Raw genomic sequence first — 14,449 nt, forward strand, 5'->3', positions numbered from 1 at the left:
GATGAAGACATAATCTGTATCTTTTCAAGTATTTTGATAACTTCAACTTGATGGCAATTTGAAATCTGATAGATTTTTCCTTTTTATCTTCACTGACGTGTGCATACTATTAAAGAAAAATTGGTAGATGCGCCCACAAGCAGATTCATTTCTGATTCCATGTCCCTTCCTGGAAAATCTACAATCTCAGCAACCTGAGGAATTATTGATTTTTGCTTTCTAAGCACTTCAAACCACTTACCTGTAAATCTTATATGTTTTTCTCAGTAAACCAAGTCTTTGAGTTCGATTAAATCACAATCTAGCTTTCAATTTTCTTTCAATAAAGGAAATAAAAGCCTACTTAGAAATGCTCGAAATGATCCTTCAGTTAAGTCACTAAAATCCAGATGTACTTTCTAATAAAATATTATTGTGTGCTGTTAAAAATGACCATGTTAAGTTCTACTTTGGACTTTCTACTATAGAACTTTAGTAGATGAAAAGAATCAAATAGCAGACTGGCACTGTCCAACCATTTTAGAAAATAATATGAAATAGCTGTATCTTAATTGATAAGCACTTATGAATTCTAACTATGAATAATAACTTCTTGTAATTGGTTTCTTGTTTCTGTCAAACTTGAAAATACTACTTGCCTACAGGACTTTGAATAATAATTTCAGAGGCAATGTACCTGAAATTCACCAACACTGAAAGTAAATAAAAATGTCAGTGCACCAATATAGCTCCTAGTAAGAGGCTTGAAGCTGCTTTCTGAACTGGCTGGGAGCTGGTAAAGATTGACAATAATGAGACAGTTACTGTAGAAATGAAATCATTTTCATGCTGGCTGCAGAGTTCTGATGTATTTTAATCTGCCAGATATGTAGTGCCCTTCTGGCTGCCTTCAGGATTGTTTTTTCAATTCAGAATGAATATATTATAGTGTTCAAACGTGGCTACTACAAATCTTTTGTTACTGTAGTTCTGGAAGGAATTTCAGTACTGCATCCCACTTTGTTAGAATCAATGATACGGCAATGAAAAATATGCATGAAAGTATTTTAAAAAGCCTCTTCAGCAAAACGACATCATTTAAAGCTGGAGATGGTAACAGTTCTCAAACTGCTCTTGTATCATTTTTAAACAGATGTCGTAACAGAGAGCCTCCAGAAGTCCAAGAACTATATATCCAGAGCTAAGTTGCACCTTGGGCAATATCTAGTTACACCTGAATGTGCAGAGAAATGAAATGAATGAGATGTGAAGCCAGAGTATGAAATGTGTTTATAAGTTCCTAAGTATCCTGCTGTTGAATAGGTTTAAACATTTGTGGTCTGGGGAATGAACTGTTTAATCATGATCACTGCACAAGTTCTGTTTTGGTTGTTTGTTTTTTTCTCTGCTAGTCCCTTTCACTCTCGCATAACAGAACAGTCTTCCTATACTTTGAAATGTGTCTTCTGAACTAACTTTTCAGCACTGGATAGCAGAGAGCTTTAGGGTTTGTTTTTTTTTTTCCCCCCTCTTATGTCAGTTTTAGTTTTCCCCTCTCCATTTCTCTTCATCTTTCTGTTCCACCTCAACTTCCAGGTGTGATGTAGCACTCCCACTGAAAGTCAGCAATCACGTCAGGAATGACAACGGGCGCAGAAACGTGGGCCAAGAGCTGTGTATTTTGTTTTAATCAACTCCCATTTGGCTCATATCCCATATGAGCAACTGAGGCACTCTAAGCTAACTCTTCTACATCCATGTTGAGTTGATAGCATTCTGCATTGGACTTGCTTTAACAAAACAGCGGTCTTCAGCATGGAGAGCTTTTTGGGACTGGTTAAATATGAATGCATGTGTGCTGGGGCTGCATCCGGCCGTGTTGGGAGTGGTACCGCTGTCAGTTGCTCTCCTTGCTGGTTTTGTACAAGTGCTGATTTAACTCAAGAAGAACAAGTTTCTTCTTTCTTTTCTTTCTTTCCTTTCTTTCTTTTCTTTCTTTTCTTTCTTTCATTTTGTTTGCTGTTACAGCAAAATATTTGACTGTATTAAGTATGATAAAAGAGGGGACGTAACGTCGTGAAGCTCTCCTCAAGGCACGCTTCTCCATTACCTCCTGAGGAACCAAAACACCGTACACAAAGAGCTCTCGAAAAAAGAAGGAGCCGGTGAATGAAGATGTAAGCCTCAACGCCGTGCCTGCAGACCACCACTCCCGCCTGCACCGCTCCGACCCGCGTCCGGCGCTACAGCGGTGTTGGACCACCCCCATTGTCCTGCTATATAGGGTGACGATCGTGCCTCGATTTCAGGACTGGGCCTACACTGGCTGTCGGGAGGCTATTCCTAGACTCTCCCTGACGTAGAACCCCCTGAGCGCGCTCCAGGCGCTGCTCGCACCGCCGCGGGGCCTCCCGTGCCAGCCGGAGCGCCGCGGGGCCGGGCCTCGCGCCGCCGCCGCTCCCTCCTCAGCCCTCCCCGCCATTGGCCGCCAGCAGCCCTCCCCCTTCGCCGCCCGCCCGCCTCCCTCCGCGGGAGGAGCGCGGGCCGGAGAGCGCGGCTCCGGTTCCCCAGGCGCGCGTCTCGCTCTCCGGGGCCGCCCCCGCTCTGCCGCCGGGAGAGGAGGAGGTGGCGGCGGCGGCGCTTTGCCCGCCCGTCCCCACCCGCCGGCCGCAGCCGCGCGGGCCGCCCCGGGCAGCGCCTGCTCCATGAGGCGCGGCCGTCGGCTGCCCGCGGGGCGGGGGGGCGGTCGGGAGGCCCCGCCGGAGGATGCCGCCGGGCGCTGTGGCGGCGCGGCCCCCCGGCGGGGCGCGCTCTCTGAGCCCCGCGGCGCTGTCTCGCAGCCTGTCCCGCCTGCGCGAGCACCGTGCCCGCTCGCGGGCCATGCTGGCGCTGGGGGTCACGCAGATGCTGCTGGGCTGCCTCATCGTGGCCGTCAGCTTCGCCGCTCTGGCGCTCACCACCTCGGCCCGCGTCCGCCACTCATGTCCCTTCTGGGCCGGCTTCTCGGTGAGCGGGGGCTGCGGGGCGGGTTGGGGCTGGGGTTGGGGTGGGATCGGCGGCACGCGCCCCCGGCCGTTAAACGCTCCTAACGGTCACTGCGGGCGCGTGCCGCGGCGCCGCCTCAGCGCTGCGGGCGGGAGCGGGGAGCGGGGCCGGGCACCGCGTGGCCAGGTGCGGGGCTCCCTTCCGAACCGCGGGAGGGCCGCCGCCCCGCCGTGGAGGCAGCGCCGCGTACGCGGCTGCCGCGCCCGGGGTTCTCGGGGCCGGATCCGAGGCGCTGAAGGCGATGAACCGAGCGCGGTGAGCAGCGGACACGGGCAGCGCCGCACGGGTTGCGGGCACGGCCTGCCGGCTCGCTTCGGTAGCGCGTGGTTAACCCGAGTTAAAGGGCGGTAATAAATCCCGGTGCGCTTCTCCGCTCGCGGCCCCTCAGCCCGTGCGCGGGCCGCCGTGAAAGTTCTGCCCGAGCGGCGCTCGGAGAAGCGGCGGATCCCGAGGGCGCCGGGAGCGGTGCGTGCGCTGCTGGTGAGGATGAACCTCGTGCGGTGTAAAGCCCGGTTTTTGGCTGCTCGTTCTTGTGGCTGCCCGGAAAGCTTTCCGTGCTTTAAGTACTGGTTAGGGACCAGAACCGCTGGGTGAATGGTGCGGGTTCGGAACCACCTGTTTGTGTGCAGCACTTCGCTCGGTAACTAACCAGCCCTATAGAGCAGGAGAGCGGTTTGCAGTCATTGTTAGGATACTTCTCTCGATTTCTCCAGGATGTTCTGTAATCTTGAGAGGAAATATCAGTTCATGCGAGTAGCCTTGATTCTGTCATAACCGCGTCCTTTGAGCCGTAAGCCCCGCAAGCTGAAATGCCAGCTTTTGTCACAGTGAGGTGTGAATTTCAAATCGGGAATCTGACTGCTCACTTATTAACGTGCTAATAAAACAACGCCACTGAGGCAGATCTGGTGCCTTAATCTCGACAGAGCAAGCCGCAGTGTGTGCAGCTGACTGTGTGTTCCAGCAAGCACGGCCTTCCCACTGATGCCTTTTCTCCTTGAACCCCATAATGTCTGTGAGGATTTTGGGGGTTATCAATATGCTGGAAGACATGCCGTTTCTCTTCTGTTTTTCTAGATGCCTTCTACTTTCCTCTCTACACCATGGACAGGTGTGCTTTCTAATTTGATTTCTTGATTGCTACTTGCTCAGTGTAGGTAATGGAGAAGAAAGATGTGCTTTATGGACACGTGTTGTGAACTGGTAGAAGCCGTAAAAAGTAAGAGGAGGGATTGCAAGATTGTTCACTGGAAAGCCTTCCTTCCTTATTCTCTTACGCTGTTAGAATGGGGCGGGTATACTTTCTTTTCCAAATTAAAGACTTAATTTTTAATGTAAAATTCTACCTTATAGAATAAATTATCAAAGAATAAGAAACGTGCTTTTCTCCTAAGCACTTTTCTCTCAGTCTCGAGAAATAAGGTAAATAACAAGTGCTTTTATTGCACTGTACTGTAGAAATCAAGCACTGTAGAAATCAAGCACTTTTTCATACTATGGTGAGTCCTAAAGAACTCTCAGTGTCTTAGTCTTTAACAAACCTTATTCTAAAAGCCTTTTTAAGGGCTTAGTCAACTCTGGTTGTCCTTTCCAGTTATTGTCTTACTCTGGAAATGTATGAGCATTTGCTGAAGCCACAGCAGGTCCTGCCCTGGAACTGAGGGCTGCCTGTGTGGAGCAGCACAGAGTGCTGCCAGACTTCAGAGTGGCTAAGTAGCTTAGTTGAAGTGGGAATTTCCAAGGTCAATAATCCGTTCATTAGTAGCTGCTGAATTTACCGCACCTCTGTTTTAGTTGTACGCTGCAGCGTGTTGAAGGAATGAGTTGTAAATTATCGTGCTTAATTGGCTATTCTTTCTTGGCTAATTTTTCTACTAATTCCTGTGCCTTTTGGAATCAAAGGACAGAAAAGATCATGGGGCTGCCTGAAACAATGTATAACAATTGTGGTGGTTTATTTGTATAGGAGTCCTCTCCTGGAAGCAGAATATACCCTTACGTTCCCTCTGTTCTGCAGGAATAGCCATACTGCTTTGAAGGAATAGCCTGCAAACCTGACTGTGCTAGGAAATTTATAACCAAACTATTTACACATTGAAAGCATCACCACTTCTGTGCAAGCCATTTCTTAAGATTAAAACTGGTCCTAGAGTAAGTCCCCTCAAGTCACAGAATTTGCCTCCTATAGCCAAGGGCTACAACATGAATTTCTAAGAACAATGGTTTGTAATTCCTTTAAAAGTGTGTAGCGATGTTGTTTGAGATATAGTCCTCTCCCCAGTGTAATTTCTCATCACTGTTGGTGGTTTGTAGGGGTGTGTCAGTGCTCCAGTTCACGTGCATGCTCCCACTCAGTTTTTCCATTGTGGATTGTTCTAAAAGCATACTGTTTTACTGGGGATAAACTGAGACTAAAAGATGTGCTGTAAGAGCTTAGGAGATGCAATCTGATTGCTGTAGGCATTAAGCCTCAGTGCCAAACCATAGTGTGTGTGAGTTAGATGCCTGTACAAAATGCATACAGTGTGAATGCTCTCTTAAGAGCCATTTCCTTTGCAAACAAAACTGCACTGTTCCATTTACTCCTAATTAGTTCAGCTAGGACCTGTGAAGTCAGACTGAAAACTCTTGGCTGGAGGACGTGCCCTCCCTCCTTAATTCTGCCTGATAGAAGGGATTCCTGGTACTTCAGTGTGCTGGCTGCACCTGCCTCAGTACTGCCGTGTGGATCTGCAGAATGAAGGAGCCAGCTGGGAGGGGGTGTTGCTTCTGAGTATCTCTAAAGTGGTGCTACAGCCTGAGAGCCAATTAACACCTAGCCCGCCTTTCAGTTTAGTTTCATCTGGGAGAACTGAGGTTATGTGATCTAAGGCATTTGCGTAGCGCTAACCACAGCCCGGTAACTAAGAGCAGTCAGGAGTTTCTCCTCAAGGTACACTTGTGGTGAATTTCCAGCAGATGTACAGCTGCTCTGCTGTGTGCTTACCATCTAGCACCTGGTATGAAGGGTGAAGTGATCTTTGCTGCAGTAGTCGTGTTATGCATGAGGATCTTGGTTAGTGGGAACACTTACAGGCTGTGTAGTGGTTGCATGAAACCATAACTCCCATGTCCTAAAGCAGCTTTGGGGAAGTCTTACCCTGGTGAAGACGTCTCCTGCTTTAATGGGTGCGTGTGTCTGGATAGTAATAAATGAAACCAGTAGGTAGGATGTGCTTTAGAAGGTGTTATTTCTGATGGCTGTAGAATTATTGTGAATTTATTTTATAGTACTTAGAGAAATACAGAGTAATTCCTCAATGTAACGTTAGTGATACACTTGTTTAAGCTTTTCTGATAGCTGTCATTGGCCATTTGTGTATGTAATCTGTTGGTATGCATTTTCCACCCTGAGCTCTTCTATTTTAAACTGTATTGTAGCCATTTTTGCTGTCACAGTTTGCATGCAGCGTCTCTGGTATAAATTCAGTGGGTTGTGTGTTCTAAGGATCCTTGGTTTGCTCTCCAGAATGTACAATACAGCGGTATTGTGAAAGGGATTTTTCTCCTCCTCCTCCTCCTTTCTCCTCTTAAAAACTCCCATTTTTCAAAATTAATGCTGTGCAAAAATGGTACAATTCTTAAAAAAAAGCAAGCAAAAACCCTGAGTTGTTGGAATTAGAATACCATGCAACAAAGGGTTCAACCTGTTCTGGGTGTGCAAATGGCATTTGCATGTAGGCATCGGGCTGCCTGCCTCTTTTTTGGGTGGGGTTTTGAGTTGCAGAACTAAGTGGCAGTAAGTTCTGATTAGTACACAGCCACTTGTAATGAGATGTTGTTGTTAGACTGTGATTATTTAAAAAAGGAATTATTTTACAGTGCTCTAACAAATACGTGCTTGTTTTTTATTGTTGTATGCAGAAAAAATGAGAAACTTCTTCAGTGTAAGTGCTTCTAAGGATATATTGATTTTTGTTGTTGTTGTTTTGTATTTTATTTTATTTTATTTGGCTGAGAGGAGACAAACTGCATGGTAACTTGTGGAGTTCCGGTCTTTACAGCAGCTTGGTTGAAACATGGGTAGCTGAACTAGTAAGATCTGAACAGTACACCTCAACCCAGAGTGGACCTTGAGATGAACCTCACAACCACACGTTATATAGCATCAGTATCTGATGGTTAGCAGAATGAGTATGACTATTAGAGAAATATGTATCTTAATGAGGTTATTTTAGATCAAACATTACAAGAATGTTATTAACCTTTCCTTGTATAGAAGCACGGTGTCAAGGCCTAATACGCAAACTTCCTTGGTTCTTCCTTGAGCCCTGGCCAGGCTTGAGGTGGAATCCAAAAAGGAGAATGAAACCAGATGTTTCCACCCTTGAAGATATGTGAACTTATTTATTCAGCAGTATAAAAGCTGGCCCTGCTTGCAGTGAAGTTGGAGCCCTCACCTGTGGATGGACACATTGCATAGGAGCTTCCCTGTGAGTGTGGATCTGAGTGGTGGTGCAGTAGCTGGGCAATTGGTGACACCTCTTTCTTAATCACTGCAGTTACTCTTGTATAGGAATAATTAGGTGCATTACCGTGTTCTGTTTTATTTTTGCTGTGTCGTTTCACCTTGTTTTGTTTCATTCTTGCTGCCTTATTTTTCTATTGCTTAAAGTGTAAGTAAAGATAAACTCACTATTTTGACTCGGTGTCTATGCTGACCCCGTCTGTGGACAGAGCAACAGTCAGAACTGTGTTACAAGCTTAAACTTACACAGACAGTGTGTCTGGTTTATACAAGTTAATGCAAGTAGGTGACTTTGCAAGCTTGTCTTCGGTTTTGAATATGAACTTTCATCCTTTCTAAATGCCATCATTGTGAATAATATGTTTTGCAGAACAAGCAAGTAATATCCTTATTGTACAGTTCTGGTAATCTAGTCACCTATCAGGAGCCTGTGTCAGCAGAATTACATTAATGTGAGGACATAATTTACTTAGGAGATTTTTTTTATTATTATTTTATTTTTTGCTGCCGTTTGTAGCAGAAAAGAGCATGGCTTAGTGTGAGGGCTTCAGATAAGCCTGCATTGTTGGCGAGATAAGAGCAGGAGCTTCTGAGCTGAATGCATTTCATCTAGAGATGCTGTGGGGTAATGAACATGTAACTTCAATGTCACTTTTACATTCACTCTTCACAGAAGCAGCTTGATTTTACTTAGGTGAAAATTGGGGAATGCAGCTTTTTAAAAAGATTTAGTTTGATACTTGTCCTCCTAGAAAAAGCAAGGCTGCTTTCTAGTTAAAAAAAAAAAAAAATCAAAACCAGAGGTACAACTTTGGCATGCATAATAAGGAGCTAATGGACAGTGTAACTTATCAATAATAAAAGCAGGTAATTATCTCCCTATCATGCATTTCACTGATTGCAGCTCCAACAGAAAAGTAAACTGGATGCTTTTCTGTTGTAGCAATAAAAGCATTCGTTGATGAGCACTACTAAAATAGGTGTTCAGTTTCTGACTGTAAAAATGATCAAGAGCTTCCTAAGCCGTGCCCTTTACAGTAGAGCTGTGAGCACCTGGCCAGCACATGGCCTGCTATGCTGTTCTGAAAGCAACACTGGTAGAAAGTGATTTTATTAAGTATTGAAGGTTGCTGTGGTTCCAACAAATGTTATTTTTCCAAGAGGCAATTTCAAAACCTTTTGAAAATTTGTGAAAAATGAGCTAATAGAAATGAAATGTTGCGGCATTTCTGTGGAGCTGGGAACGCGGTGCTTTTGGAATGTGAGAGGTGAAGGAAGCAAAGGCTCAAGTCCCATGGTTGTGTCAGTGTGAAGGGAGCTGAGTGTGTGCTGCACAGCCCCATGTGGTGCTGAGGCCAGGCCGCTGCCTTTGCACCTCCCACGTCCTTGCAGTGGGGTTCTGTTTTAGCACTTCAGTTTTGATGTATGTGATCTCTGAGTCAGAAACAGATTTCAAGAAGTCCGAATGAAAGTATGGGATCCTGGGTGAAAAGTGTCAGATTCCTCCTGTACAGAAATGCTGGCAGCTGAGTACGCATTCTGTCTCTGGAAGGTTGTTGTGTCTCTTTTAAACAATAAGAATCAGGAAAAAATCAGCCTCTCTTAAGTCAAGTGGATGCCTTTCTGCTCTGCCTTTGCAGTAACTTCCTGACAAAGCCATGTTAACTCAAGATGTGTCAGATTTGAATTTTTGGTTTTACAGTACTTTTTAATGGATAGACCTTCATGCAAAATACACTTTCATTACAGGTAGAGAGCAAAGAGGGGTGTCAAAAAAAGAGTGTTCATCAGAGTTTTAGCCACAAATATTTGGCTACATTTTAAAAACAGGGCAAGCAAGCCAGAAAGTACAACAGAAATGAAGCAAATGTGTATAAAATAACAAGCTTGTATTCTTGAGTCCACATCAGGGCTGTGTCGGGGCACACAGGAATCTGTGAGATCTGCACCGTGCAGGTGTGACCCATCTGTGACATTGCCACCACAGCATGCTGTGTGCGTGGGGAGAGCGGCTGGGATGGCTGGTGCCTTCCTTTCCTTTGTAGCACTGTGCAGAGCGATTAAAACATCGTCGTCTTTTCTGTGTTGCCTGTTTTGCATGAAGGTAGAAGTTACATCGGCAACAGTTGTCCTTTCAGAAGGACATTAGTGCTGTTGCTATGGGATATAGGAGCCAGATTTAATGTACAGGCCTGAGTCCTTCACATACCCAATCCCTCGTTGTTTGTTCTGCTGGAAAAAGAGTTGTTAGCCTTTTGAAGAGTTCCAGAAAAATGTATCACTTGCCTTCTTATAATTTGTATAACAGAGCTTAATCTGGGGTGATAGAATTTAGGAAGTCATTTAAAGATTACTTCCTTTCCTCTCTTTAACATTTTTTCTCCTTCCTCATGAAGGATCCATCATCAGACAGTATTCCAGGTTCCTGTGAAATACCATTGCTGTGGGAAATAACTAGCAACCATACTAAAGCATTAGCATCTATTTCTGAAGTTTGTGTTTATTCAGTAAATATGTTCTTAGTAGTATAAATAGTCAATGCAGTTTCCCTTTCAGCTTTTAAAAAAACTCCCGCTGTGATTTGACAGAATAATTTCTGTTAGTACATAGCATGTATCCTGTGAATGGAAAGGAACCTTTACCAGAAAAGCAATAATGACAGTACAAACAGTAAAAGGTTGTACAGATGGTAAGTAAAACCAACATCAGAATGGCATTTTGAAGTCTCCCAGAGACCATGTGCTCATCTTCCTTAACCAGCGCTGTGCTTATCTTCCTTAGTCTAACTTATTGTGAAGGAAGTGTCTGACAGTGAAAATATCAATCCAACTATTAGGAAAAGAAGTTGCTGGTAACAACACCCATCAGTTCTTGATGACAGATGTCTAAAATGTTCAGTCATATCCTTTGTTGGTTTGCGAATCCAAAGCAATTGGAAGGAAAGTATGAGAGAGAAAAAACATTTTCCATTTCTGATGCTGAACCTTCCTCAGAAGCAGTACATTTTTGCTTGTGGAACCCTTATTCAGCAGTAGACACACTGCACATGTCCTTCCACTTGACAGTTCCCAATTGCGTGCTGACAGTTTAAAAGCTTCCCTTACAGTATGAATTATTTGGGGTTAATTTGACGTTTCTCCAGATCAGCTGTTTTGGTTCCAAAAATACAAAGGTAATTATCTTGCATTGTCTGGTTGATTAACTGATTGCGAAAATCGGGTAAGGTAAGAAGTAATGGGCAAAACAGGAGTCAGTCTGAGAGTGGCAGTTACTTTTCAATCTTCAGTGTTTCTGCAGGTGACAGTATTTTGTTGGGAAGTGGTGTTGTTTTTTTGGTTTTTTTTTTGTACTTTGAATACTTCTTTCCCCATTCATAGCTGTTATGATATGTATATATATATATAATGTAAGGGAAACAAGTTTAGGTCTGTGAAGTATGAGATTTTTCTCGTCTAAATAAGGCTACGTGTGATTGAGTCTAGTGGCTCTGGAAAATAAGGATGACTTGGATTGTTACTTATTCATTTTGTTTGTTTATCATTAGGGATGCTTAGGAACTGTATGAGAGTCCATACACACTACATTTTTTGCACCTACCCTGCTGTAATCAAGGAAAATAATCTGATGCCCAATTGAATTCTGTATTAAATTCAATTAATGAATATTAATTCAATTAAGGATCAGATTCTGAAAAACGAGCCTGTTAAGAAATTTGAACCAGAATTTTAAGTTGTATTTCCCTAGTTCAGGGACATCTGGAAATACTTCTAGTATCTTCCTTCATTCAGTATGTTAATTACACGATGTCAAAGATATGCCTCCTTTGCCTTTAGTGTAAGAGCTTCATTTTAAGAATGTGGACTGAAGCAGTGTGAGGAGTGTGTATTTTGGATGAAGCTGAAGCTGTGATCCACGTCAGTTATTCTGATGGTAAGTTAATTCTTCAAGCAAGCAGATACCCGATGGAAGTGGTGAAAAATGCAAACAGCAATCTCACAAAGGCACTGCTTGCTGCAAAAGTGAGTCCTACTTGTTAAAAAGCAAATCTTCAATCACACATCTTACTTCCTTTGAATTATTTCAGAGCAAGCAGAGGGATTTTGTATGTTAGCCGGTGACTTTTTCCTTACAGGCAGTTGTACAGTAAGAAACAGAGCAGATGGAGGCGAAGTTCTGCTTAACATCATACACCACAGAGAGTGCTAAAGGTGAACAGGATATAAAAATCTTATACTTAATGATGCTTTGTGAACTGTTCTGCTTTTTGGAAGCAGAAAATTCAGCTGTCATTGTAATTATATTTGTTAAATGTCCATAAGGAGCCTGCAGCTTAACAGTAATGCATGATGATTATATAACTCAGTAGATACTTGTGGAAATGAGAGGTTGGTATAAATACTTATAATGATGATGTCCCGGATGATATAAAAATAGGGGTTGGTCTGTTTGTGTTTGATTGAGGTCAGTCTGAAGAAGATAGAAAGTGAACCTCTAATTTCTCTAACAGATTTGGGAAAAAAGACTCTACTCTGTTTTATTTAAATTACAAAGTGTGGGCTGCAAAAGCAAAAAGTAAGCTTGTATATTAGAAAAGGTGGAGTCTCTAGCACTATGAAAGGTAACTCATGCAGCTGTTTTAGAAACTGAAATTATGGCTGCGTCAAGTTACTGGATTTCTCAGCAGCAGGCATCAACCTTTTCATAAGTTCAGTACAAAGCAATCCAATCTATTTGTAGTACAAAAATCAGTGTTGTTGCTGTCTGCTAAAGAAGACTGCTATTACTTACCTGGGAGGAATGTTTGCTCCCCCAGCTGCCATTTGAAGTGCCTAAGGAGTGGGAAGATGAGGGTAAGCTAACAGTGTGTTCTCAGACGGGCTTCACACCTCCTCAGGCCCAGAAGTACTTTCTAAGAAATGTGCTATCTGTTCCTTCTGTGTTTCAACATCTGACAAGTGATGATCTGTTATTTTAGTAAGCTATAAATAGCCTGTACCATTGGCTAGCAAGGTTGTACAAATGTGCTGAGGGAACTGTAATGGCGTTGAGTTCTTGACTGTCTTTGCCTCTGAGACCTGAAAACTTTTTGGTCTGACATGTCTGTGTCTTTTTTAAGATGTTGAAGAGACAGTGAAATCATTTCTTTCAGTGACCCAGAGATCAGTTTTTGCTTTAGTGACCCAGCAAGGCTTTAGGGAAAGTATTAACAGATAATGCAAGGAATATTATGATTCAAAATCTAGGATTATAATAGTGGCATTAGTAGATGTATAGCTTTGCAGTTTATAATCCTTTGGAATTATGAATATGTAGAAGTAACCTTCTTAAACTTAAAAATAGTTCCTGCACAGCCTTTTTTTTGTGGTTGAAATTTCTAAAACACGATGTCAGAACAAAATAGAACTATGTAAGCTGACAGCTGATATTTTAAGAAAATAATGGAATGCTCATGGTATTTTTTTCTACAAATTTAGTTTTTCAGGAGAAAACAGTTTATTGGAAGGTGGAAAATCCTTATTCTTAGTTAGGTAAAAGCATTACATTTTTTTGTCAGCAACTTTCCTGCCTGTGAAGGTAGCAGCTCTCAGTTCCTGTGTTAAGAAGTGAGGAGCAATGTGCTGCTGTTGTTCTCAGGTTGCCTGTGATCCTAGCTCTTGGCCTATACATATGCCATTCAAAATCATCGTTCCCTTTGATTGGTTGACTTTTGATCTAGTCTGTTCCTCTGTATCAAATTAGGATCAGGTATGTTCTAACCTGTCTCTTTTATAATTTTGTGCAGTTGTTTCTCCATGCCTGCTGAAAACTATTATTTCTTATCCAGTTCTCAGCGATCACTTGAAAATGTTTAACTACTTCACAGCAACCTCTGATATATTTGAAGGCATCTACTGAGTGTCTCTTTCTATCAATAAATTAAACACCTGCAATCTTTTTGTCATTTTCTGTAGACCTCTGATCTTCTCCGTTGCTCTTTTTCATCATGTAGCTCCTTTACTGAAAATGTTGATCAAAGAAAAGTCTCTACAGAGTTTTACACAGTAATTCTTGACTACTTGATAGCAATCAGAGGTTAAATATTTTTCATGCATAGCTTTTCAGCCAGCTGTATATTTAACACACAACACCGTAGCCAGCAGCAAAAAAAAAAACTTCACTAAAAACACTGAAGATGTGATTCATCTTAATAATGGTTCTAGCCTAGTTATATGGTGAAGGCAAAAAAACATTATGACCATGATGTTTCTGCTGACAGTGGGCAAAGACAAGAAGGATTTGATTATTAGAATGTCAGAATTGTTTTCTACCAATAGAAGTGTCTCTTTTTTCATCAACGGAGATAAAAGGATGACTTTCAGGTGACACACTCTTCTAAGTTTAAGGACACAAAAAGTTCTACATAGAAAAGAATGAAAGCTAAAGAGCATGCACTATAGATGAGATGTTTGTGATTCCTAAGGTGTTTGGCACTCTTTTCTGAGTGTTAAACAGTTTCCTTTGTTAAGCAGTATAATGGTGCTATGTGGGCTAGCTAGGTGACTCTATGAAAAGTGAATGCAGGCTTACATTTGGAAGCTACGAATAACGAGCGTGATCAATGACTGCTGGTATAATATCATAGAAGCCGCCAGAAACTGAGAAGACAGTTTTTAACAGCGATTGCATATAAATAACATATATTGCACATAAATATACATTCTTTTCATAGGTTTTAATCTAATTGCCCAGAAAGTTCTTGATGATTTTTTCAGATTTTTTCAGCTTGTCCATAGAATCTCCTTGTTCTTATTGAAGTACTTATCTGACAAAAGTCTAAATAATTCATCGAGGGTGGGGAAAAAATGGAGATAGGTAGCAGTAAATGTCAACATTATAATTACATTGCAGCAAAAGCAAACAAATGTGAATTAACAGAGC

The 14,449-nt window shown here is 42.6% G+C and overlaps 1 protein-coding gene across 1 annotated transcript in view; it reads left to right on the forward strand.

The window, feature by feature from the left end:
• The first annotated feature begins 2,934 nt into the window (after positions 1-2,934).
• Positions 2,935-14,449, forward strand: part of FAM189A1 (family with sequence similarity 189 member A1) — a 103,792-nt gene continuing 92,277 nt past the window's right edge. Inside the window, exon 1 of the mRNA XM_042824739.1 lies at positions 2,935-2,985. The gene's annotated coding sequence lies outside the window, so the exon portion shown is untranslated. The remainder of the gene's footprint in view (positions 2,986-14,449) is intronic.

The sequence above is a fragment of the Centrocercus urophasianus genome, unplaced genomic scaffold (assembly GCF_019232065.1).
Source record: "Centrocercus urophasianus isolate 14NV4802_14NV808 unplaced genomic scaffold, USGS_Curo_1.0 seq_23, whole genome shotgun sequence".
Lineage (NCBI taxonomy): Eukaryota > Metazoa > Chordata > Aves > Galliformes > Phasianidae > Centrocercus > Centrocercus urophasianus.